The sequence below is a fragment of the Chrysochloris asiatica genome, unplaced genomic scaffold (genome assembly GCF_000296735.1).
Source record: "Chrysochloris asiatica unplaced genomic scaffold, ChrAsi1.0 scaffold00028, whole genome shotgun sequence".
NCBI classification, from domain to species: domain Eukaryota; kingdom Metazoa; phylum Chordata; class Mammalia; order Afrosoricida; family Chrysochloridae; genus Chrysochloris; species Chrysochloris asiatica.
Window position 1 is genome coordinate 18,774,605 of NW_006408546.1, and position 26,951 is coordinate 18,801,555.

Consider the following 26,951-nt stretch of genomic DNA (forward strand, 5'->3'; position numbering starts at 1 on the left):
CCCATAGCGACCCTGTACAGGGTTTCCGAGGGTGTAAATCTTTACGGGAGTAGAAAGCCTCATCTTTCTCCCTCGGAGTGGCTGGTAGTTTCGCCATATGCATATGAGGTCATTAAAAATACTATTGCTTGGGTCAGGTGCACCTTACTCCTCAAACTGTTTCTTTGCTCTTGAACACTTTAAAGAGATCTTATGTAACAGAATGGTCTAGTGCAATATGCTGTTTGATATCTTTGCTGTCACTTCCATGAGTGTTGATTGTGGATCCAAGCAAACTGAAGTCTTTACAACTTTCATCTTTTCTCCATTTATCATGATGTTATTTATTGGTCCAGTGGTGACAATTTTTGTTTTCTTTACTGTGTGGTGCAATCCATAAGGAGGCTATGGTCTTTGGTCTTAATCTGTAAGTATTTTAAGTCAGCTTCACTTTCTGCAAGAGAGGTTGTATTATCATAAGTTTTTAATAAATCTTCCTCCAATTCTGATGGCATGCTCTTCTTCCTATAATCCATATTCTCTGATTATTTACTCAGCATACAGACTGAATAAGTATGGTGAAAGGATACAACCCTGGTGCACACTTGTCCTGATTTTAAGCCTTCAGTATCCCCTTCTTCTGTTTGAACAACTGCCTCTTGGTCTATGTACAGGTTCCTCACGAGCATAATCAAGTATTGTAGAATAGCCATTCTTCACAATGCTATCAGTATCTTATCATGATTCACACAGTCAAAAGTATTTGCATAATCAATAAAGCACAATTAAATATCTTTCTGATATTGTCTGTTTTCATCCAAGATCCATCTGACGTCAGCAGTGATATCCATAGTTCCATGTCCTCTACTAAATCCAGCTTGGGTTTCTGGCAATTCTCTAATGATGTATTGTTGCAGCCATTTTAAAATTACCTTCATCATAATTTTACTTGGATGTGATATCAATAATATTGTTTAATGATCTCTCGATTTCATTGAGTCACCTCTCTTTGGATTGGGCACAAATATGGACCTCTTCCAAACTATTGACCAAGTAGCTGTCTTCCAAATTTCTTGACATAGATAAATGAGTAATATGTCACTGAAAGATTTCAGTGTTGCATCAGTTTGTTGAAAGATTGTTCAATTTGTATTATGTCAATTTCTAGAGATTTGCTTTTGTTTTGTTTAGTTTTTGATCAATACCTTCATGCCCCTTGAACTTCTTCCTTTAGTATCATTGGTTCTTTATCTTATACTATCTCTGAAAATGGTACAGTGATTCTACATATACCTTACATATTCTTTTGATGCTTTATGCATCATTCAATATTTAGTATCCTTCAGTATTCCAAGTCAAGCTTGATTTTTTTTTTTTTTTTCAGTTCTTTCAGCTTGAGAAATGCTAAGCATATTCTTCCCTTTTGGTTTTCTAATTCCATTTGAACATATCATTACAGTACTTTACTTTTTTTTCTTGAGATGCCCTTTGAAATATTCTGTTTATCTCCTTTACTTCTTCATTTCTTCCATTTGCTTTAGCATCTTTATGCTCTGACATCCATTTTGGTCTTTTCTTTCTTTCCTGTTTTTTATTTTTTTTTTTTGCTTTCTTCCTGTATGATGTTTAGATGTCATCCCACAGCTCTTCTGGTCTTCAGTCATTAGTGTCTATTACATCAAATCTGTTCTTGAGATGGTCTCTAAATTCAGATGGGTTATATTCAAAGCCATATTTGCCTCTTGTGGGCTTGTTTTCATTTTCTTCAGCTGCAGCCAGACCTTGCATATGAGCCATTGATGGTCTGTTGCACAGTCAGGGCTGTTAACCAAAAGGTTATCAGTTCACACTAACCCAGTGGCACCTAAAAAGAAATACCTGGTGATGGGCTTTTTGAAAGGTCACAGTAATGAAAACCTGTGAAGCGGTTTGACATTGAAGCGTATGGATGCTGTAAGTTAAAATTGGCTCCACAGAAACAGGCTTGGTTTTTGTTTTCTTTTTAAAACGAGTCTGTCATTCAAGCAATGAGAAATGTACGAGAGGTACCTCAGGATAGGGATGGAATAATCTCAAACCCTTACCATATCTTTTGGAGAAGTGTCTTTGCTATTGGGGTGCTGAAATTTGTGCAAAAATCTTCACTCCTTTTTTTAAAAAAAGACATTTTTAAGGTGGAAAATGAACATATTTTATGCTTGGATTGGACTTTGTTTTATATCAACAGCATGTTTGTTTATGGTATTTTATAAAACTGCATTAACATTTATTTGATTCAAAAGCCAATAGGTCCACATCTTCATATTTGGAACATTTAAGACTAGTTGGGTTTTGCTAGGTTTGGGTTTTTTTTTCCCTTTCCTCTTTTAAAAAATTAAATAAAACCCCAGTACCAGAGTCATGAGTGCTGTTGCAGACTGGGTGAGCTGTCAGAAGACTATGACATTGGAGACCACTTGTTAGCTGTACTGACATACAGGGGCCATAGTTATGAGGTATGTAATTGAGTACAGATCAGTTATAGAAGGGAAAAAAAATAAGAATGAAAGAGAAAATGGTGAATAACCATGTTCATTTGGCTCCCTCGGGATTGGGCTTGTTTTCTGCTTCCTTGCTATTAATGAAAAGAAATCCAATTTGTTCTACATGGTGAGACTTGTAATTTAGATGCTTATTAATTCTGGGTTTGTATAGGAGCTTTCTGAAGAATATGGTCTTCAAAGTGTTTACTCTCGAAAGCCAGTAAACCTTGGCTGAAAACAAGCCAAACTCATGTGGCTAAACTGTTTTCTGTGTTTAACACACATTTATTGAGTATCTGTCATGTGCAAAGCCCTAATCTCAATTTGGGGGTCATTTGGGCTACAAATGAACAGAAAGAGACATAGTCTCTATTCTTACTGTGGTATACCATCCAGCTGGGGGACTGAGTCAGGTTGGCACAGTAGTCTGTCTATAATAGGCCAGTGGGTGATGGTGGTCACAGGGAAAAGAAGTATGTGGGAGGGATGGAAAGGCCCAGTGTAGAACCAGGCAATCCCAGGGTCCCAAGTAAGGACTCTGGCATTATGGTATGGGCCAAACCCAGAGGTGGTGTGGAACTATGATTCTTAAGCTATTCTGAGTCCCCAAGTTCCACCTAGCCTGCATTGCATACAGTGTAAGAGGCAAGCACAGGCCTAGTGTCTGTGCCCTTGAAGAGTATGAAGTCCTGTTCAGGATGCAGATAAATTTCAGTGATGTGATATCAGAAAAGCCTGAGACATTCTTGGATGACTTCAGGATCTTGAAATGGGGCAGTAAGTAAGCCCTTAATGGGTTCCAGAAAAGTATTAGTTTGGTCAAAGTAAAATGAGTTCCAGACAGTCATAAATAACAGCAATGGTTAAAATAGAGCTCCGTTCCTAACTACCTGTCATAGTCAATTACTACCCTAGAGTTAGTTTCTTTTTTTAAGCGATTAATCATTTCTTCTTTTAATTGGTAACACATCCCCATATTAAGGAGCTGTGGTAGCGTAGTGGTTACGAATTGGGCTGCAAACCGCAAGGTCAGTGGTTCGAAACTATCAGCTGTTCCATGGGAGAAAGATGAGGCTTTCTGCTCCCGTAAAGATTTACAGCCTCGGAAACCCTGTAAGGGGTCTCTATGAGTCGGAACCAACTCCATGGCACATAACAACAACCACAAATCCCCATATTAATTGTTTGAACCTCAAGGTCGATGGTTCAAGCTCACCAGCCGCTTCTTGGAAACCCTATACAGAGTCACTATGGGTCAGAATCGACTCGAAGGCACTTGACAACAACAACAAGATCCCCATATTGAGTACTATCCCAAGAAAGAAGAGAAACACTGCACATTTCCTTTGAAAGGCCACTGATAATTAGCGCTGAGAAAAAGCTAACAGTGCATGTTAGAGACAACACGTCCAGAATGGACAGAGAGACTTGAGATATAAAGCAACAAAAAAGTTTCTGAAATGTCACAGGCTCCTACCCTACACCTAAGATCTCTATAAATCCTCCCCTTTTTTTCCCTCATAGAGACAGAAATAGGAGATTTCTCTCCCCCCGCACCCCCCATCCTCATGATCATCAATATTCAATAAATGCTTTTCTCTTTGCTCTGAATCCTGTCTCTAGATATTGGCTGTATCAGCTGTAGGTGATAAATAACCATTTTGCCAGTTGCAATCTCAGGAGGCATTTTAGGTAGTCAGTGCCCATAAGAGTCAACAAGAGTGTGAACATATGTAGGTCCAAGAATTCAATGCATTCAGTAGGTTTTTCTTAAATGCCAAGCATCTCCCTATTCTTGGAAAACCAGAGAAGATCAGTTGTGGTTTCTCCTGTCCAGGGACTTGCATCTTCTTCTCTTATGTGCCTAGCAAGATGTTGAGTTGACTGATGATTAGTGTTTTACTTATTTAAATTCCACAGATAGCTCACGCTGTAGTCCCAGCTCTGCCTCAGCTCCACCTTGGGATCTTTGACAAGCTGCCTGGCTTATTTGGACAAGTTGTTATTTTGTTTGTTTGTTTTCAGTGTAAATATTCTCTAAATATTTTTTCAGAATTTTTTCCAACTATTATAAAAACATTCTTGAAGCAAGGCGATATCTCTATTATTGTTAAGTGTTCTTGAGTCAGTTCCAACTCATAGTGACCTTACATAGGGTTTCTGAGGAACAGTTGGTAGGTTTGAATCACAGACCTTTTGTTTAGCATTTCAGCGCTTATTCTACAGTACCATGGCAGATCTCTATAGGTTGGAAAATATGCTAAAAATTTACACTGAATTCAGTAAAAGTGGTCGTAGTATTTTCCAGAGATGTCTACACAATGGGTAGTCTGAAGAGTCACCTAAGTGTCCCAACCTATCCCTTAACCATTATGATAGAGAAGGCCAGCAAAGGCCTTTGTCTTTGAAATGATGGTCACACAACCTACTCATGAGGAAGGTTATACTGTTGTTGTTGTGGCATAGATTACAGCAACACAGGAACATGTAAACCACCACAATATGAAAAGACATGTCGTAGACCTAGAGTTTGTTGTTGTTGTTAAGTGCCGTTATGTCAGTTACCACACAAGCAACCCTGAATAGCGTTTCTGAGGCAAACAGCTGGTGGATTTATGGTTAGCAGTCCAGTGCTTACCCTATAGCACCACACCAGGATTCCAGTGATGGTTATAGGAATTAATAAATGATACAATATAGCAATACTCAGAAGAATTTATATGTGTTACCTTAGAAAGTGACAGAGAGAACATTAAACAGCTCAAGGCTGTAACTACAGGAAACATCATTTCTTTGAATTTTCAGATAACTGAGGCTAACCTGAAAGCCCTTCATGTGTCTTTCTTCATCATAAATAATCTTCTGAAATGTGGGTTCCATTCTGAATGGAGTCCTTCTCCGACTGTGGGAGTCTTTGAAGTTTGAACACTGCTGATCGCTCTCTGGGACTATCCTTGGTGCAGGAGAGTAGGGGTGTGTATGGAGAGAAAACGGGCTTTGGATCCAAGCAGATCTGAGTTCCATCTGAAACTTTGCCACTTAAAAGCTGTGCGTCATTTTGGGCTAAATCCTCAACCTTTTTGTCGTCTCCACATATAGGAAAAACTGCTAATAATTTTTTTTTTTTTTTTTGGCTGCTAGCTGCAATGTCTACTCCAGTAAAGATTTACACCCTCGGAAACCCTGTACAGGGTCGCTATGAGTCGGTTCCGACTCCACGGCACATAACAACAACAACAACAACAGCTGCAATGTCAGTAGTTCAAATCTGCCATCCACTCTGAAAAAGAAAGATGAGACTTTATGGTCCCTTGAAGGAGCCCTGGTAGCATAGTGGTTACAAATCAGGCTGCGAACCTCAAGGTCAGCAGTTCGAAACTACCAGCTCTTCCACAGGAGAAAGATGAGGCGTTCTGCTCCTGTAAAGATTTACAGCCTCAAAAAGCCTGTACAGGGTCGCTATGAGTTGGAACTGATTCCACGGCACATAACAACAAAAACAACAAAGATTTATAGCCTCTAAAACCCTATACAGAGTCACTATGTGTTGAAACCCATTCACGGCATACGAACACTAGCATTGTGGCGGTAAAACAATCTTTATCAAGATAGTGCCCTGAGTGTCATGTGAGGGGTGAGTTATGCGTGCTTGTCCACTTTGCCCTGGAGGAAAGGAGCAGACTGTCAGACCCCAAAACACACACACACACACACACACACACACACGTACACATGTTCATTTACACATACACACACACACACTGTGAAGACTCCCTGTCTTGTTCACCTTCAGATCTAATCACTAGAAGTCTCCACTCTGTGCAGAGGAGCTTGTAAATGGATTCAAGCTGTCACCGCATAGCAGGGTCAGAAAGGACTCAATTTATGTATTAATAGCCTGATAATCTTCACTTCCAACAAGTTGCTGAATTAGAAATTGCACCTCTTAGGAGAAACCTAAACAGGTTACTTTTAAACTCCATTGTGCTAGACAATGCCTTCTGCAATCCTTTAGATGCTATGTTTATAAGTGTGGCTCAAAATAAAGGCCTTACAGATCTCTTGTCTTCAAAGGGGAAGTGGATTCTTCCCTTTGTTCCCTTTAAACCACTCCTAGCAATGCAGACAGAGGAGCTCTGGTAGCGTAGTGGTTACGAATCGAACTGTAAACCTCAGGGTCAGCAGTTCAAAACTACCAGCTGTTCCGTGGGAGAAAGAGGAGACTTTCTGCTACCATAAAGATTTACAGCCTCGGAAACCCTGCACAGGGTTGCTACGAGTCAGAACCGACTCCACAGCACATAACAACAACAACAGCACTACAGACACACCCTGTGAAGAAGGGGTCACTTTAAAGTAATGGCCAGGGTAGCAGTGGGCCATGGGGAAGTGCCTCAGAGCAGCCAGAGAGGTCTTGGTAAGCTCACCCTCCACTGCAGAGAGCCATAGTCTTCATCTTGCAGCTCAGCTCCACATACCCCCAGAACTGAAGAAGCACTGGGAAGAAGACCATTAACCATGCCCCATGCATCCATGGAAATCCAGATTCTTGGAATGTATTTTAGAGACTGAAACAGTCCCAACATTTTTCAAGTAAAAAATTCAGGCCATGGGATTAGGGATACAGTCTGATGGTGATGTTTTGCTTAAAATCAAAACAAAACTCCCAAGAAAGCCTAGCAGGATAGACATGGAAAGGATATAGTAATTATCTCTCAATGGGAGGCAGATGGATGACTTTTTGGTTTCTTCTTTATACTTCCTTCTTTTCAAGAAGTTTTGCAATGATCATGTTGGGGTTGGGGTAAAGATGGGGTGGGGTTGAGGATGATATTTTGAAATGTCTATCTCCTTTGAAATGTCTATCTCCACCTGGCAATGCAGTGGGTTATGTGTGGTAACCACAAGGTCAGCAGTTTGAATCCACCAGCCACTCTGGGAGTAAGATGAGGCTTTCTGCTTCTATCAAGATTCACAGCCTTAGAAACCCTCTGTAGGTCACTATGAGTTGGAACCAACTCAATGGCATGTAGCATCACTGGTTCAGTGCTGGAATTCTTGCCTTCCATGTGGAAGGCACAGGTTTGATTTCTGGCCAGTGCAGTTTGTTCATAGATAGCATACATCTGTCCATCAGGCAGGCATGTTGCTATGATGCTGAACAAGTTTCAATGGAGTTTCTAGATTAAAATGGATTAGGAAGAAAGGCTTTGTGGCCTACTTGAAAAAATCAGCCAATGAAAGTTGTACGGATCACAACAGTCCAATTTGTGTCCAATCATGGGACTGGTACAGGGCCAGGCAGTGTTTCATTCCATTGTACAGTGAATCATCATGAGTCAGGATAACAACACTTATCTTACTTCCAATAATAACAGAGCGCATATACTATAGTCTTCCCTAGTCTGTTGCTCATCTTGCTTATCCCATGCTCCCTGCTTGCCCCCTTACAGGAAATTCTCCTTATTTCTACTTATATCCAGATCCTATCAAGACTCAGTCTCCCCTAGATTGACCTTACCAAATATGCTTACAACACCCATTTTGCATATCACCTTTATTTCCTTGTGGCTTCCATTGTATTAATGTTGAACATAAAGTACCCAAGACAGTTCTCTGCACACAAACGACGCTCATCAATTTGCTTTGAATCAATGAATCACATCCCAAAAAGAATCTCTCCTATTCTCAATGTTTCCCACTGTTATAAACATCCATTGTTGCTTCTCTCATTAGAAGACATCGTGTTTCGTCATCTCTTCATAATCCTAACAGGACAGCTGCATGTTTAGGGTGAAGAGCTGCAGGTTTATGGTCAGTTGTCTTGTCTCTAGCACATTATGGTCTTGGGCAACATGCTGTAACTCTCAGTCCCACTTTCAACAGATGTAAAGCAGAGGTAGAATGCGGAATCTGATTTGCAGGAGTAGAAAATAAGAGACAATGTATGCACATAAGAAAAGCAGTGGCCGCCACAAGTTTCTGTTCCAGCCTTCTTCTTTTTCCAACTCCAAAAGAACTTGTTTCCCCTAGTTCACTCCATGTGCTTCAGACACTGAGTCTTATGAATACTTTGTGTCTGTGGACTCTGGTCCTGTACGATGTGACTTTTGCAGCAAATTTATGTCTCTGTCACTGAAATGGTTTTCTCTTTACACTGGGCAGTTTGTTTCACCCACACCAGATTTCTGGTGTCTCAGGATCCATTTCTATGTTTATTTATTTATGTGTTATTTTTCTCAGTTCTGTTGTTTCCGCATAGAGCAAGGCTGAGTAACTCAGAGTGTCTTCTTCTGTGGACATCTCTCCCATACTCTCTAAATAACCTCCTGTTGTATACACTGCAGGATCCTGCCCTCCTCCTATCCCCCTTGACTGCTTCCTTTGGAATCCTGACCCACATGTAGACTGTGTTCTTGCTGAGTCCTACATCATTATTCACGTCACCACTTTACACACACACACAAAGAACTAGTCTAATCATCTAAAGAATCCTCTCAGGATTTAGTATACATGGACTGCAAACCACAAGGTTGGTAGTTCAACCTACCAGCTGCTCCTCAGAAACTTGATACATAGTCGCTATGAGTGGGAACCGACTTAACAGCACTTAACAATAACAACAACAACATGGTATTTAGTAAATTAATATGATCAAGTCCATTGCAGGGGCCACTGTGTATTTTGAGTTACTTCCAACTAAAGGGGTTCACTGGGGATTCCTCTTCCATACTATATTGGACAAGGGCTAGCTAATGCTTTTATTATGATGTTGTTGTTGTTAAGTGCCATTGAGTCGGTTCAGACTTATAGCGACCCTGAATAGGAGTTTTGAGGAACAGCTGGTGAGCTTGAACCACTGACCTTGCTGTTCAAACTGATGTTGCCATCCAACACATTAAAACACACCAGGACTCCTGGGTCTGTTATACATGGAGTCAATATGAGTTGGAGCCAACTAGACAACTCCTAAACAAAAACATTTAGTAAGCATTCAAATATCTTAGGGAATTCAGACACCATGTGACCATGCCTTATTCAGGACTCAGCACAATGAGTACCCTATTAATGCATGTTGACTGATTACTTTTTATTGGCTCACTGTATTGTCCTCTCTCCTTCTCATTAGCATTCCTTCTGTATTATTGAAATCAATTTCCTTAACATCGCTGGATTGTTCTGCTTTTCTTAATTCTGAAAGCTTGCCTCTTGCCTTGAAGTGTCTACCATTCATGTGGGTCTGAGCCATTTCCATTGCTTGAGGCTTCTCATATGCACATTAAAAGTCAGAATCACCAAACTAGTTAATAATTCAGTGGTACATCCTGGTGTGGCATTGTAGGATCAGCACTGGATTGTAAACCACAAGGTCAGCAGTTCAAACCCACCAGCTGTTCTTCAAAAATCCTACACAGGGTGGCTATTAGTCAGAATGGACTCGATGGCACTTAACAACAACACATTTAAGTGCTTATATTTAACAGTTAGAATTACATGATTAAGGCTTTCTATGAAATTGGCCAGGGTGTTCCTTTAACAAGGTCTGCAAGTACAATCTGTGAAGACAGAGAGTGAGTCCCAATGTGAGGCTCCTCTTTAATGTGAAGTGTAGGCCAAAGAGCAATTTCAGCCACACCCTACTTCATTCCCCCTCAATGAAGGACCCTGCATTTGCCAAACTTTCAACCTGTCAACTCCATGTCAGGCCTCTGGGAAAGTGCACACTGGAGGTGGTTTGTCACTCTCGGAATTGGTCCTTGGCATCTTTGGAAGGCTAGTGTAGTGGATTACAAGCTGGGCTGCTAACCACAAGGACAGTAGTTCGAATCAACCAGTGGATCTGCCAGAGAAAGTTGGGGTTCTTTGCTCCTGTAAAGATTTACAGCCTTGAAAACCCTAAACAGGGTCACTATGAGTCAAACTGACTCAGTGGCACAAAACCACTTCTACCAACAACCAACCATTGTTGGTAGGTGCTATTGAGTTGGTCTGGACTCATGGTGGGCCCTTACACAACGGAGCAACATGGGAACACAGTGGGAAACCTATGGATTGGATCATGTTCCGCTGCAATCCATTGGGTTGTCATTGGCTGACTTTTAGAAGTAGATGACACGACCTTTTTTTCTAGTCCTTCTTAGTCTGGAAGCTCCACTGAAACCTGTTCATACTTACCACTGACAACAAGGGCTGATGGCATGAGATGTGTTGGCTGGCAACCAAAACGAGTCTCCCTCATGGGAGGTGAGAATTCTACCATAATCACCACAGCCTCTAACTCTAGTTGAATAAAGAGACCAACATCAACCCAGATAAAATGAGAATAGAGATTGAGCACAGGCTAGAGGCCTTCAGGTACCCAGACTGGCTCCCTATCATATTAGCAGTGGGCTGTCAGGCATGTCACTGAACCACAAGTATAGATGCAAGTCTCCCCAACTCAGAGAGTGCAATGCAACACTGAGGAAGATGGTGTGGTGAAGGAGCTGTACAGTGCTAGTGCACCGGAGGCTCTGGATAAATGACCCTGCTTATTCTGAATCCATCGTAGTCCCTCCTGGAACAAGCTCTGCATTCTGATAAATCCATGCATGCTGTTTATTGAGGATTCTGTGTCTCCTTTGGGAGAGTCTACCTAGTTAATTCTAGCAAGCACATTACGAAGTGAATGAACACAATTCCAAAGTATTGTGTGAGGCGTTAAAATCAGATTATTTAGCCTTCCCCAAGAGAACTGGTAAATTTTTCAAAACCACTCCTGCTTATTTCTCAGCCAGCTGGAGTGCTTGCATGCTCGATGTTGACAGAAACCCCTCATCGTACAGTGCCAAATTATTAAACAATGTTTAACATTTCAGAAGCACAATTCCTGGTTCCACTGTTAGGCTAAGCCGTCTAGTATTTTCAAAAAACCAACAGTCATTAGCTGATTACAATCCCTTCCCATCCTCTCCCATCCCACTGCCTCCCTAAGAGCCACTTTTGCATAGATCCTAGGGCACATTCCCCATTAAAAATGGCTTCCTAGCTGGGCTACCCTGGAGCCTATGAAGGGTTGTTGTTGCTAAGTACCATGGAGTCGGTTCCTACTCATAGTGACCCTGGATAGATAGGATTTCCAAGGCTGTAAATCTTCATGGAACAGAAAGCACCTCTAAGATAGCCTCTTTATGTCCAAATTGAAGGCAGAGTAGAAGGTGTGGGCAGGAGGGGCAGGAGCAATCTGTTAACAACCTGAGGCAAGCAAGTTGCTTAGGGCATGTGAGTAACAGGAAGAATTCTGGTGCACCTGCTGAGCCTAGGACAGGAAGTGGTCCCAGGTGAGGCAGGTGAGAAGTGGGCCAGTTTAAATAGGCCTGGTGAGCTCTGACCAAGACTATGATCTGCATCGGTGAGTCAGCTTTTGTTTCCTGGAATACAGAAAAGCAAGAAAGCTCCTGGACACTCAAATGTCTGGATAGGGTAATGAGGTGAGTGTTCCAGAGTCCGGAGAAGGGAAGGTTCTGAAACTAGTCTTACCAATGATGTCATAATAGTGGAGGGCATAAGTGGGGGCTGCCCAGGCAGAGGAGGCATGAGGCCAGCAGACCTCATGGGCCCACAAGGGTCCATCAGTGATAAGGACATTCAGGGAAAGGTTCCAGGTCACAGCTACAAGAGCCTGCAGTCACATTTCCTATCAGAACCCTTCCCAGTGACTAAGTCTCTTCTCAATCCTTCCACACCTCCCAATTGTAGGGCAAGGATGTCTGCATCCTACTTTCCCAGCCTTGAAGTCCTGTCTCCCACCCCACCCCACCCCACCCCAGGCAGATACAGACACACTTACCCAATTCTTTCAGGACTGGAACCTTAGGATATTGTTATAATTGAAGCTTTTGACCTCTATGTGCTCCCTGCAGGTTCTGTTAGGGTCCCTTTGCCCTGTCCTCCTTGTAGTGTTTCTGGGGAGGTCTGGTCTTGGGACTCTAGCCTTCTCTTCCCTTTGAAGTTGACAGATGTTTTAAATTTCTAATACATATGCTCTCGTGCATCTGCCTCCTTCTCCTCAGCTTCCTAACTGGTCTTTTCACCTGCTGCTCCCCAAAGAGTATCCCTCCCATGCTCTACAATGAAAAGAAATCAATATGTGTACATCCCCCCCCCCAAAAAAAAAAAACAAAAAAAAAAACAGAGGGAATGGAAGCAAATACTGTTGAATGATGATTCATGGAGGGCATTGTAATCATTGCAATGAAACAATGAGTGTGAAACTGATGTTCTCCCATGTAAATTATCACTCAATTCACAATAAAAACTTAAAAAACAAATTAATATGTAATTCACATACCATAAGATTTGCTATTTTGAAGTGCACAATTCAGTGATTTTTGGTTTATTCACAAGTTTGTCTAATCATTACTATTATATAATTCCAGACTGTTTTCATTGCCCCTCGCACCCCCCCACCACCCCTCCCAAAGAAACCTTGTACCCATTCCCAGCTATTCTCCATCTTCCTCTCCCACCAGCTCATGGCAAATACTAATCTGCTTTCTCTGTGGATTTGTCTTTTATGGGCTTTTTATTTAAGCTCTGGTGGTGTAATGGTTACGAGTTATGCTGGTAACCTCAAGGTCAGCAGTTCAATACTACTAGTGGTTTCATTGGAGTAAGATGAGGCTTTCTGCTCCCATAAAGATTTACCGCCTCAGAAACCCTATACAGGGTCACTATGGTTCAGAAGTGACTTGATGGCACTAAACAACACAACAACAATATAATATGTGGACTTTTGTGACTGGCTTCTTTCACTGAGAATAATTTCAGAGCTTTTTTATATTGTAGCATAAATCAATACTTCATTCTTTTCTATGGCTGAATAATATTCTATTATATCGCTGTACCACACTTTACCCATTAAGCAATCGATAGACATTTAGGTTACTTCCACTTTTTAGATATTAACAAAAAATGTTGCTACGAGCAATCACATACAAGTTTTTTGCCTAACCACATGTTTTCAGTTCTGTTTGATGTGTACCTAGCAGTGGAATTTCTAGTTGTATATTAATATTATGCTTAACTTTAAAGAAACAAACTATTTTGTTCAGTGCCTTCACCACTAGTAATAACTTGAGGCTTCCAGTTTCTTTATATCTTCTTCAACATTTACTATTTTTTAATTTAATTATTATACTTGTAGTTTTCCTAGTGTTATGTGGTGGTGGTGGTTTTGTGCTGTGATGTTGGTTCCGACTCATAGCAACTCTGTACAGGGTTTCCAAGCCTGTAAATATTTATGGGGCCAGAAAGTCTCAGCTTTCTCCAGTGGAGAACAGCTGGTAGTTTCGAACTGCTGACCTTGAGGTTCACAGCCCAATTCATAACCACTATGCTACCAGAGCTCAGGACATGCTCTATCAGTGTAATTTAGATTTTCATTTCACTAGCCTTCTTCCCTTTTCTCACACAACCTACCATTTGAAGAGCTGAGAAATGCCAAAGTTATTGTGGTGGCCATCCTTTATATTAAAAGTCTTTTCAGTATATTCTTCTGAATGACTCATGGGTACTTTATGCCCAACATGTCCAAAGTCAAATTCATCATTGCCCATCCCTCGTCTTGCACCTGTTGCTCAGTTTCCCAAGCTAGTGATCTGGGAGTTATCTGAGACTCTCTGCATCCCTCACCCCTCCTGACTCATTGGTAACTGCTGTTGTCCTGAAGTGTTGCTTCAGTTCTGACTCATGGTGACCTTAACAGGCTTACCAAGGCTGTTAAATCTTTGTGGGAACAGAAAGGTTCATCTTTCTCCAACAAAGCAGTTGCTGGGCTCAAACCTCCAACCTTGAGGTTTGCAGTCTATCCTATGGAGCCACCACACTCTCCAGTTGGTAGTGAAGTCCTATCAATCTGATTTTTTGTAGTGGTGTTTTATAATTTACTGTGTTGTTTGGTTAGTTGGTTTTGTATTAGTTATCTATTGCTGTGAAGCAAATTACCCCCAAACTTAGTAGTTTAAAGCAACGATGAACATTTATTGTATTTCACATTTGTGCATCAGGAACTCAGGAGGAACTGGACAGCTTTTACTTGGGTTCTCTTATGAGGCCATGGTCAAGATGGAGCTCCAATTATGTGATTGCTTTACCAGGGCTGGTTGTAAAAATACCAAGGTGGTCCCTCACAGGCTGACAAGTTGCAATGGCCATTGGTGGGAGTCCTCAGTTTCCCACCATCTGTGCCTCTCTACAGGGCTGCTTTTGTGGAGGCTCAATGCCCTGGCGGCAACTCCTCTCAGAGTATGTGATGTAAGAGAAAGGGCCCGCAGAAACTATGTTTTTTCATTGACATAGCCTTGAGAGTCATATCACATCAAGGTCTACCACATGCTTTATGTTAAAAACAAAGTCACACTATTTAGTTTACATTCAAAGGGAAGGGAATTAAGTTCCACCTTTCCAAGGAAGTAGTATAAAAGAATATAGCTATGAACCACCACCATTTTTCTTCCTTCTTTTACCTCCTTCCTCTTCTTCTTCTGCCTTTCCTCCCCATCTTTTGAATTTGGCTTCCTACTCCTTACTGCTACCACCACAGAAACTCAGACTTGACTCTATCCCCCTTGGACTATTATAGTCATCTTCCATCTCTTTTTCCCTGTCTCTTGCCTGGACCCACTTGGTCTAGAATCAGTGCTGCAGCTAGCCATATAGTTATGAAACATAAATCTGCTTGTTCCCTTTAAAGCAATTAATGAACACTCAGTGGGCCCCCGGCCTCCCTGGTCTGACTGGCCCCACCCATCTCCCCAACTCCTTTCCCATTTTTCATACACTGGTTACACACACTGATTGTGTCCCAGCCTGTTTCATGCTTTTATAAAGGCTGGTTCTTCTTTCTGGAAGGTACCTATCACCTTCCTGGAGACAACACCTACTGGGCCTTTATCTTCACTTCATTATCTGGTGTCTTTTGTGAGACTTTCCTCAGTGTTTGAAAACACAGTGAGGAGTGTTTACCCTGATCTTGACACATAACTCACTGTATTATAATCATTTCCGGCCCCCTTATACACTTAGGCTAGGATCATCTATTTTTTTCTATTTTACCCAACCCTATCCCGTCTCATGCCATCCTATGCCACCCCATCCCACCCATCCCATTATACCCTATCCTCTCCCAATACATTTCACTTAAAATCCACTTTGCTCCATTTAATTCTGTTTTATCTCATTCTAGACTGAATGGATGAGATAATACAAGGGGGCTTCAGAATGTGCATGGAAAACTCCATTCTCTTTTATTTCTGTTTTTCATGAACTTTTGAATCTCCCACATACATTAAAAGTGCTTAGAGCAGTGTCTAGCATAGAGCAGTCTCTAAATAAATGGTAGCTGTTATTAGCATGCCTCAGTATTGTCTTATTCATTATTTTTATCTTTAACTAACTTATTTATTCATTAATTAGATGAATGTTAATTGCTACCTACTACAAAACAATTTTTGTGTTAGGTGATGTGGGTTCAATAACAAATACAAAGAGATACCAACTGTGGAGGGGAGATGATGGTTGGCCAGAGAGACTGGAGGAAGGCCAGGGTTACTGGAGCAGAGAGAGGGAGGAACAAGTGAGTGAGATGTGGCTAGAAGACATTAGAGTTTTCATTTTAAAATAGTGGGAAGCCAACTTCTGGCAAGGTGGCATACTAGGCAGACAAACTACACAGACCCTCTACAACAAAGATACAAGAGACCAATGAAATAAGACACAGAGGAAAATCCTGGAACCCTGAACTTCAGAGGAAAGGTTAGACAGATGGATTGAGTAACAGCAGGGGTGGAAAAGAGGGAGACTGATGGGTGAACTGCCAGCTTGATGTGGTGCAAACATCTTGAACTTTTGTGTGCAGCTTTGGTGATAGAAAGTGGCCTGACAGAGCAGATTTACACAGACACTGGGAAAGGAAAAAGCAACCATTCCCACACAGGCTAACCACAAACATACCCTCTGCAGTTCCAGTCACTGGGCAAGAATCAATATCAACTCCAATACCACCTGATCAACAATAGACAGAAGCCAATACAGGCCAAACCCAGCCTAAATTTAGGTGCACATACAGTGAATAGCATGGTGTACATGCTTCCATTCTACACCCACAGGAGGCAGTTAGATTCCAAGCACATATCAAAATACAATCATCAATTAAACACAAATTTGGCAACAACATAAAATCCCAGAGACAACAGATAATTTTAGCTTACTTGGAAAAACAAGAGAGAGTGACTCGGACAAATGACCAAGATGCAGAGCCAGAAAATGTTTCTGAGGAAGAAAAGGTAATGCAACTAACTGAAAAAGAATCCGATGGAATTATAATTAGTAACCTTCAAAGAGCTAACAGAAAGATCAAGGAAAACAAGCAGAGGACAGCAAAATTTTTTAGAAGAATTCAAGAAAACACTACAAGAACAAACAGACAAGATAAATGCAAATTATGAAACAATGCAAAACCTGCAATTAGAAATCCAGAACATTTTAACTAAGATTTCAGAAGTGGACAATACATTCAAAGGAAAAAGGAATGGATTTAATGCAATTTAAGTCGAAATTAGCAAGCTTGAAAATAAATCTCTCAATACTAGCATGCTCAAAGAACCATAAGAAAAAAAGTTATGAAAAATTCAAAGAAAGTCTAAGTTATGTGAGACACCTGGAAGAAGAATAACCTATGGGTTATTGGGATTCCAGAACAGAAGAGACAATAAAAAGCACAGAGAAAATTGGCAAATAATTGTTAGAAGAAAACTTTGCTAGCATCATAAGAGACAAGAAGATAAGCATATAAGAATCTGAACAAGGCTCAAACAAGATAGATTCCAAAAGAAAATCACCAAGACATATCATAATCAAGCTTTCCAAAACCAAAGACAAGGAAAGAATTTTGAGAACAGCTCGGGAAAAAAATGAAGTTACCTTACAAAGGAGAACCAGTAAGACTGAGTAAGCTATGATTTTTTATTTTGTTTTGTTTTGTTGTTGTTGTTGTTGTTTTCAGCAGAAACCATGCAGGCAAGAAGGCAATGGGATGACATATACAAAACTCTGAACGAAAAAAAAACAAAAAAATTCCATCCAAGAATTATATACCCAGAAAAGCTGTTCGTCAAATATGATGATGAAGTTAGGACATTTCCAGAAATTAAAGGAATTTGTAATAATCAGACCAACTTTACAAAAAATACTAAAGGATGTTTTTTTGGTGGAGACCCAATAACAGCAGACAACAACTGAGATTAACATCATGACAACACAACCTAAAACTCAATCCAGATATAGAAGTATTTAAAGTAAACCAATCTTGAAAACTGAAAATAGAGAGCTAGAGATACCAATGTATAATGAAGTCAACTATAAAACAAAAAGAGGGAATAGTGTAGATTCAGAACTTCCAAATGACAAGGAAGTCGAGTAGATTTCAAGATAAAACAGACTGTTTTAAATGGGGAAAAATTGCAGGGTAGTCTCAAAGAAAATTAATATGCTATCACATAAAAAGAAAAAAGAAAAGTCAGAAAGATTTAGTAAACATTAACACAACAAAATGAAAATGAAAGTGAGGAGAAAATCCACACACAAAAAAAAGAACTGAGCACAGAAATTAATGTGGAGCAAAGAAACCAGCAGTACCACAAAAGGTCACACAGTAAAATAACCACAATCAGTTCATATTTATGGATATTTACAATGAATGTAAATGATTAAATGCACCAGTCAAAAGACTCAGAGTAGCAAAATGGGCAAGAAAACAAGGTTCTTCAATATACTGTCTACAAGAGACACATCAAAAAAATGGAGACAGCCTAAATGCCCATCAACAGAAAATGGTTAAACAAAAATTGGTACATACACACAATGGAATACTACGCAAGGTTGAAGAATAACAAATCTGCAAAACACCTTACAACATGGATGAACCTGGAGGATTTTATGCTATGTGAAATTAGTCATTCACAAAAGGACAAATATTATATGAGACCACTGTTGTAAAAAGTTCAGAAAGGATTTTCTTGATAAAAGAAACATTCTATGATGGTTGCCATGCAGGGGATAGAGGAAGGAGGTACCAAAGGAGGGGGAGGTAAATGTGGTACGGGGGGGTTAATGCACTGAACTGCAAATTTGATCAGTGGTTTAAGCTCACCAGCCGCTCTTCAGAAACCCTTTGTCGCTATGGGTTGGAATTGGCTCAATGGCACTTAACAGTAACAGCAGAGGGTAGACACATGTTAATATGGGTGATGGGGCAGGCACTATGCAACAAGATGGAGGTTGGTGGAGCAAAGATCAAGACAGTGGGAGACACAGGGAAAAATGTAAGAGTTAAAGTCAATAGGGGTAAATACTGTTAATGGGGAGATTTCAATCATTGTAATGAAACAAATTTGATTTGTTGAATGTAAAACTGATAATCTGCTCTGTAAACCTTCACTCAATTCACAATATAAAGGTTTGTTTTGTTTTAAATAGTAGGAAGCCGTTGGATCAGGGCTAATGTGATCAGAGTTGCCTAGTCCAGAATTAGGAACAAAGGAAATACCAATTGAATGCTATTTGAGTGAATAATAGTTACATTAATGATAGTTATAAATTGTAGCAATAACTAATAATGATAGCAACTACAGCTAAGATTTATTGAATACATATTATGTTCTAGGTATTATTATAAGGGTTATGCATGTAATGCTGCATATATTTTTCATGACAACCCTATGAAATAGGTCAATGCTATTTTAATTATTTGTATCCTGTTGCTGATGAGAGTGAGCACTAGAGTTAAGTAACTTGCCCAGGGTACCCAGCTAGGGAGGATGGGCCAAAATTCCTGGGCTCTGGGTGGCCTGATAGATGGAGGACCCAGAAAAAGAAGCTTTATCTTCAATAATTTCTCTAATTATGAAGATTATTTCAGTTCCTTCCACATGTGTGTCATTGCTGTCTTCCAATTTTCATTAGAGTCACCTAATTAGACATAATCCAATTAAGCTGGTTTCTGCTTTATGTAGTTCCTCAGATCGCAAAGTGTTTTCCCCTTTCTCTCCTGCAGTTTGTGGATATCTTCCCCAAATGCTTGGAAGTGCTGAAGACATTTATTTTTAATGAAAGGGCCAAGAGTTTCATTAGGACGTGAATCTAAGATCTCGTCCCAAAAGCTGTTTGCTCTGTGCTAGTTTTTCTAACAAGTAATTGGTTTCAGATCACTGGGTGGGCATTACTTTACAAATCAGGATCCCAGTTACATACACAAAAATAAAGGATTTCCTCTCTTTGGGCATGCATGTACCGTGCACATTGTAGCCTTCTTGGGGAACAGCCCGTTTGGGAGCCCACTGCTAGGGCAGCTGGCTGACAGCTCTGGGCCCTTGACCTGCTCTGTCATCATTGCATATGAGAAGTCTGACTTTTTTTCTCTTTACTTTTCTTTCAAGTCATTTTCCCCCAGGGAAGTAAGCAAACTGTTTTGACAGCCCCGGTTATCACCTTCTCTAGACAACTGTTTCTGTGGAGTTTGAATTGTGAGCTTGTTTGAAGCAATCTCTCTGTATTAGAAGCAAGCAAGAGGGTTCTAAGCCCTCTTTTAAAATAATGAGAAATTTGGAGGCTGGACACCTTCTTCGTCTCCCCCCCTGCAGTGTGTGTGGTTAGCATTGTCAGGTGCCAGAATAAGCCAGCAATCTGCAGTGAAGTGAACTCTACAAAACCACAACAAAACTACAATTAATTGAGGTCAAGGCAAAATAATAAAACAAAACATGGGGAGGGGTGTTCAGAGGAACCCAATTTGGTTTACCTTGGTTTAGGAGTCTGACAACAGATACATGGAAGAAATGGAGGCGGAAATTTGCATTTGTTTTAAAAATTGAGAGCAAAACCTTTTAAGGGTTGACATTTTCAGCAATTGGATTATTTGTTAGCTTGTCTCCAAAGGTCTCTGCCTGCATCCTGGGCAATTTTTGTTGTGTGTTATTGGTATATTTGTTAATTTCTGTTTTAACATAAAGAAAATGGTTTAAAGACACAATGCAAGGACTTTGGGTGGGTGGGATTCAGCAGATACATTCAGTGGATCAAGTCGTGTGCTAGGGACTGAGGTTATAAAGATGGATGCATCAGACACCATCCTCACCACTCAGGAGAGAGATAAACAAGTGCAGCATATCATTTCACAGCTCCTTATTGAAGCCCGCTAAACGTCAGATGCTGTATACTTCTTTGTTGCTTCATCTTCAATAATGATTCTGCAAATTAGGGACTATTGATTTCTTTTTCAGATAAGGAAATGGAAGCTCAGAGAGGCTGTCCAGGGATACATGGATGCAGAGCTTTGTAGATCCAAAGTCCATAGCTCTTTCCACTGTGCAATTGCAGCTCCACGCCCCCACAGGAGGCCAAAAGGGCAGGCATCTTTTCTGCCTACAGAGGGGCCTCACGAAAGCCTTCATGGAAGAGATGGCAGCTCAGCAGAGCACAGTGTCATTTTGAATTATGTGAGAAATTACCTGAAAAATGCTGAGAGCAGAGGAGAGCTGAGAGTGCCTAGAGGAGGTGGCAGCTGCAGTCAGTGCTTTGGAAGAAGTGTAAATGGGTTATAAAGTTGTAGCAAAGGGGCATAATGAGTCCAGGAGTGAGAGGACTCAGAGATTGACAGGGAGGCTTTTATAGCTTTCAAGTGCTTCGGTACCAGCAACTCAGAGGCTATTTCTGTACTCACAAAGTGGAGTGTGTCATGGTAAAAAAGGCCAGACATCATAATGGTTTTGTGACACAAAGCACAGTGTACCAATCTCCAAATCATAGCAGACACATCAGTGAATCCCCTGCTATTGGTCCTCAGGCCTTTGGGACAGTGACCCAAAGGCCGTTTGGGAATATCGAGGGCAGGTCTAACCACACAGAAGGGACTGTCCTCATCTTCAGGGATTGCTTCCTTGCCCTTTTATCCACCCTAATTCCAGTTGCTGGGTAACCAATGGGGCAAGAGATTAGAGTAGGTGACATAGATTTGTTCAAAGAGATATGCTTTGGACCAGTGGCAATTTGGGGGCATAGTAAATGTTGGCACTTGTAAGGTACGTATCAGCAGATGACAGGCCCTAGACATTGCCCACGGCTGATCTTTTGGAAGCCTCACAATAATCCCGGGAGATATTCTTTCTTACCTTCATTTCCTCAAATGGCCTCCTGGTGTGATGCTGCAGGATAAGCCCTGAGATTTGAACCACAATGTCAGTAGTTCAAACCCACCAGCTGCTCCATGGAAACTCTGCACAGGGTCACTGTGAGTCAGAATCGACTTGGTGGCACACAACCAACACCACCATCCTCAGAATGAAACATCTAGTAAAGAGCTGAGGAAAATTGTAAGAGCAGACTAAAGGTGACATCTCATGAGTTGAATTCAAAGGCAAATACTCTTTCACAATAAATAAGAAACCCTGGCTTTGCTGACAAGCTTCCCTTGGCTCAAATTGCATGAGGATCTATTGTTTAAATACCAAGATCTCTGAGATGGGGAAGACATGAAGTTATCCCCTCAAACCTATGACTTTGCCATGTTGTTTTTCTCCTGTCTTCATTTGGATATATACACTCCTGAAAAGGTCATGGTTGGAATACATGCTTTATACTCAACTGCTGACCTAAGGTTGATTGTTCAAACCCACCCAGCAGTACTTTGGGTACTTTTTCTGTTATGATTGCTGATGTTGGGTCCTGTCAAGTCAATTTCTGTCAATCACTTGGCTATCAACCTAATGGTTGGTGGTTTAAACCCTCCCACCTGATTTGCGGGCCAAAGAGCTGGCAATCCACTCCTGTAAAGATTATAGCTAAGAAACTGTATGGACTAGCTCTGCTCTGACACATAAAAGTCACTCAGTCCATTCAGATTACAGCCAAGGAAAACTTATGGAAAAGGTCTCTTTTGTAGTATAAAGCCATGAGTCAAGATGGATCTTGTCTGAAAACAGAGAGTACCAAAAAGATGTATAATTGTGCTCTATTGACTGTGTAAAAGCTTTTGACTACTTGGATCATGACAAACTATGGATAGCATTGCAAAGAATAAGTATTCCAGAACACTTAATTGTGCTCATGAGGAACCTGTACATAGAACAAGAGGCAGTTATTAGAACAGAACAAGGGGACAGACACTGAATGGTTTAAAATCAGGAAAGTTGTGCACCACAGCTTTATCCTTTCACCATACTTATCCAATCAGTTTGCTGAGCAAATAATCTGAGAAGCTGGATTATGTGAAAAAGAATATCACATCAGGATTGAAGGAAGACTCATTCACAATCTGCAATATGCAGATGATACAACCTTGTTTGCTGAAAGTGAAGAGGACTTAAAATACTTACTGATGAAGATCAAAGACCATAGTCTTCAGTATAGATTGTGCCTCAATGTGAAGAAAACAAAACTCCTCAAAACTGGACCAATAAATACTATCATAATAAACAGAGAAAAGATAGAAGTTGTCAAAGACTTTGTTTTGCTTGAATCCACATCCACAATCAACACTCATGAATGCATCAGTCACGATACCAAAAGACATATTGCATTTGGCAGTTGTGCTGCACAAGACTTCTTTAAAGTGTTAAAGAACAAAGATGTCAGTTTGAGGACTAAAGTGTGTCTGACTCAAGCCATGGTATTTTCAATCTCTTGATCTTGATGTGAAAGTTGAACAATGAATAAGGAAGACTGTAGAAGAATCATGCTTCTGAATTATAGTGTTGGAGAAGAATACTGAAAGTACCAGAAGAACAAATAGATCTGCATTGGAAGAAATATAACCAGAATGTTCCTTAGAAGCCAAGGTGGCGATATTTCATTTCTCATATTTTGGACATATTATCAGGAGGGTTATCAGTCCCTAGAGAAGTACATCCTGCTTGGTAAAGTGAAAGATCAGCAAAAATGAGGAACATTCCCATTGAGATGGATTGACAGTGACAGCAGTAATGGGCTAAAACGTACTAACAATTGTGAGGGTGTTGCAGGGCTGGCAGTGTTTCTGTCTGTTGTGCATAGGTACCTATGAGTCAGAACCAACTTGGCTCACATACCAACAAGATGAGTCAGAATTGATTCGATGTCACCTAACAACGCATTCCTTAATCTGGGTAAATACCACTTTTCCAGTATTTATGCATTTATCCAATTGTCAGGACCTCACCTCTCTCCAGGAGTCCTGATATGACCACTCAAGTGGAAGCCAAAACACTTGCCAACAGGTTGACCATGACTCACAGGGACCCGTGTGTTTCAGAGTAGAACTGTGCTCCATGGGATTTACAGTGTTTGTAAACTTATGAAGGAGTCCTGGTGTGGTGCAAAGTCAGCAATTCAAACCATCAAGCTCTCCACAGAAACCTTAGACAGAATTGCTATGAGTTGGAACTGACTTGATGGCACTTAACAATAACAATCTTGTGAAAGTAGATCTTCAGGCATTTCTTTCAAGGCATCACTTGGGGGTAACAACCTTTGGGGTAGTAATTAAGTACTAACCATTTGCACTACCTGTTGTTGTTGTTATGTGCCGTGGAGTCGGAACCGACTCATAGCGACCCTGTACAGGGTTTCCGAGGCTATAAAGCTTTAGGGGAGCAGAAAGCCTCATCTTTCTCCTTTGGAATGGCTGGTAGTTTCGAACTGCTGACCTTGTGGTTCGCAGCCCGATTTGTAACCACTACACTACCAGAGCTCCTTTGCACTACCTAGGGGCCTTAAAAAACACCATTGCCGTCAAGTCAGTTCCAACTTACTCCAAGTGTTGAGTGGATGCTTTTCTCCTGCAGTGGCCCATCCAGTGTTTTAAAGAAGTAAACCCACCTTAAAAAAGAAACAAAACAGACAAACAACAAGAAAAAGAAAAATAAGGCTTTAACAAAAGAATCTTATAAAAACCCAACCCATCTAGGAACCCAGGCACATGAGTAGAAAGCCATCATTTGACATCTCTATTTCCTTACAAAGGAGCACCTGTTCTCTAGTTTGCTACAGTCCCAGCCTCCCCTATTTCTACACTAGACCCACTTCTTGGTTTGCTCCTGGCCTGATGCCTGGTTGCACAGTGGGTTAAGCATTGGGCAGCATGAACTGCAAGGTCAGCACTTCAAACCCACCTACTGCTCCATGGAGAAAGATAAGGCTTTCTCTCCTATAAAAATGTACAGCCTCTGGAATCCTAAAGAACAGTTCTGCTCTGTCTGACTCATAGTGACCCAGTGCAAGGTTCTGAGGACCAAGTTTGAACCAACACCACTGAGATTCAACCTTACCTTGTGGTGGCTAAAAATCAGACTTCACTTGACTGCAGTGAGTTTGAATGTCTGGTGGCGCTAGAATAACAGCTTTTGAAAAGGTCTGTCTCCTTAAAGAAAACAAAGGTTGTTCCTCATGGCAGAGCCAGTTTTACTCTGCCCTCACAAAACAAATACAAGAGAAACATCCTGAGTGAGCCTGTGGTTGAATTAAGTGTCTGGGATCTCCCTTAGAAAAAGTGGTGGTGGTGGTTATGTGCCGTGGAGTTGATTCCGACTCATAGTGACCCTGTACAGGGTTTCCAAGGCTATAAATCTTTATGGGAGCAGAAAGCCTCATCTTTCTACCATGGAACAGCTGGTAGTTTTGAACTGCTGACCCTGAAGCTAGCAGCCCGTTTTGTAACCACTACGCTACCAGAGTGTTAGGTTATGTTTCAGCCTCTGCCAAGGGGATATTAGAGTGGTCCAGTAGCTGTGGAGCCTACTAGTGAGGGGCAGTAATAAAGCTTGGATGTAAAGATTAAGGAAGGTCCCTGGGTGTGCTTGATGTTGGTGGCTCAAACCCACCGAAAGGCACAGTGGAAGAAAGCCCTGGTCATGTGCTTCTTTGAAAGTTACAGCCAAGAAAACACTATGGAGCAGTGCTAGTCTATGACACATGAGTTGGAATCAGCCAAATGTAATAGATTTGATTTGGGAAGATTCAGAGAGGATCACCTCCCATGACACCCCTGGATCTTGCTGTAGAACCCCCAAAAAACCATCCCTACCCACCAGATTTAAAAGCTCAGAAGACCCTCCATGAGCTAAATAAATGAAAACATATATAAAATAGTGTGTCCCAAGCAGGCCCTTGCAAATGCCCAGTTCCAAACAAAACCTGAGATTTTCCAGCCAATCCTGGGGCCCATAATTGGGAAAGGTGAATGCCAAGAGGATTTACTGAGAAGAAATCATGTCAGGCCTAGTTAATGACTCCCAAGCAATCAACCAGACTCCTCTGATTCAAAGCCCCACAGACCATTCCATGTTAATTGAATTTGATTGTATTTGCTATTTTAATTAGCAGGCAAATTATGAAAATGTTTATTTGTTCGGGTGGATGTGGTTATCTTTCAAGAAGATGGAGTTTTGCCTTCTCATAGACCAAATGTGAGGCCTTCCACTGTTTTCTTGCTCAGGCCCTTTACTTATGAGACTGGCTTTCAGTGGAGGAAGATGACAGGGTTAAAATGTCCGTGAGTCTGCATGTTTCCTGAATATGGGGGCTACCCTAGCAATTTGCCTTCCCGGTAGGCCTCGGTACCATTTCTGTGCAAAAGTCCCAGGCCAGAGCTGATGTTTTTGTTTTGTTTTTAAATTATAATATTATGGTTTGGGTGAAAGTTTACACAGTAAATTAGGTTCTCAGTTAATAATTGCTATACTTATTGTTCAAAGGAGCTATGGTAGTGTACGAGTCAGGCTACTAACCTAAGGTCAGCAGTTCGGAACTACCAGTCGCTCTGCAGGACAAAGATGAGGCTTTCTGATCCTGTAAAGATTTACAGCCTTTGCTGTGAAACTCTATGCAGGGTCACTATGAGTCGGAACTGACTCCACGGCATACCACCACCACCATCACCATATCTATCATTTAGTTACATTAATTACATTTGTCATAATGTGTCGTCATTCTAATTTCTGCTCTGATGCTTCTGTTTCCATTAATCTAATTTCCCTGCACCCTAGACCTCACCCTACCTCCACAGTCTTGTCCTTACTTTAGGGTATACGTTGACTTTTGGGTCTTTTATAAATGAAATTTTAAAGGAGCATAGTGCTCACAACTGATACTCTTTATTTTGTGAGCCAATTGGTTATTTGGTTGACGGGTGACTTCTAAGTATGGTTTCAGATCAAAGTAAAAAGGATATCTCAGGATAATACTTGGGGTAGGGGAGAGGTCCTAATCTCTGCCATGTCAGTAAATCTGGCCTTTTTTTTTTTTTTTTTTTTTTAAGGGTTTAAGTTTTGATCTACATTTGTCTTCCATTCTTTCTGTAACTATCTGTTGTGTCTCTGGTCAGAATGCTTGATAATGGTAGCTGGGCACCATCTAATTCTTCTGGTCTCAGGATAGAAGAGG

General features: G+C 40.9%; 1 protein-coding gene across 1 annotated transcript in view; it reads left to right on the plus strand.

The window, feature by feature from the left end:
• CLSTN2 (calsyntenin 2) overlaps positions 1-26,951 on the plus strand; it is a 617,054-nt gene that overhangs the window by 181,346 nt on the left and 408,757 nt on the right. The window lies entirely within an intron of this gene.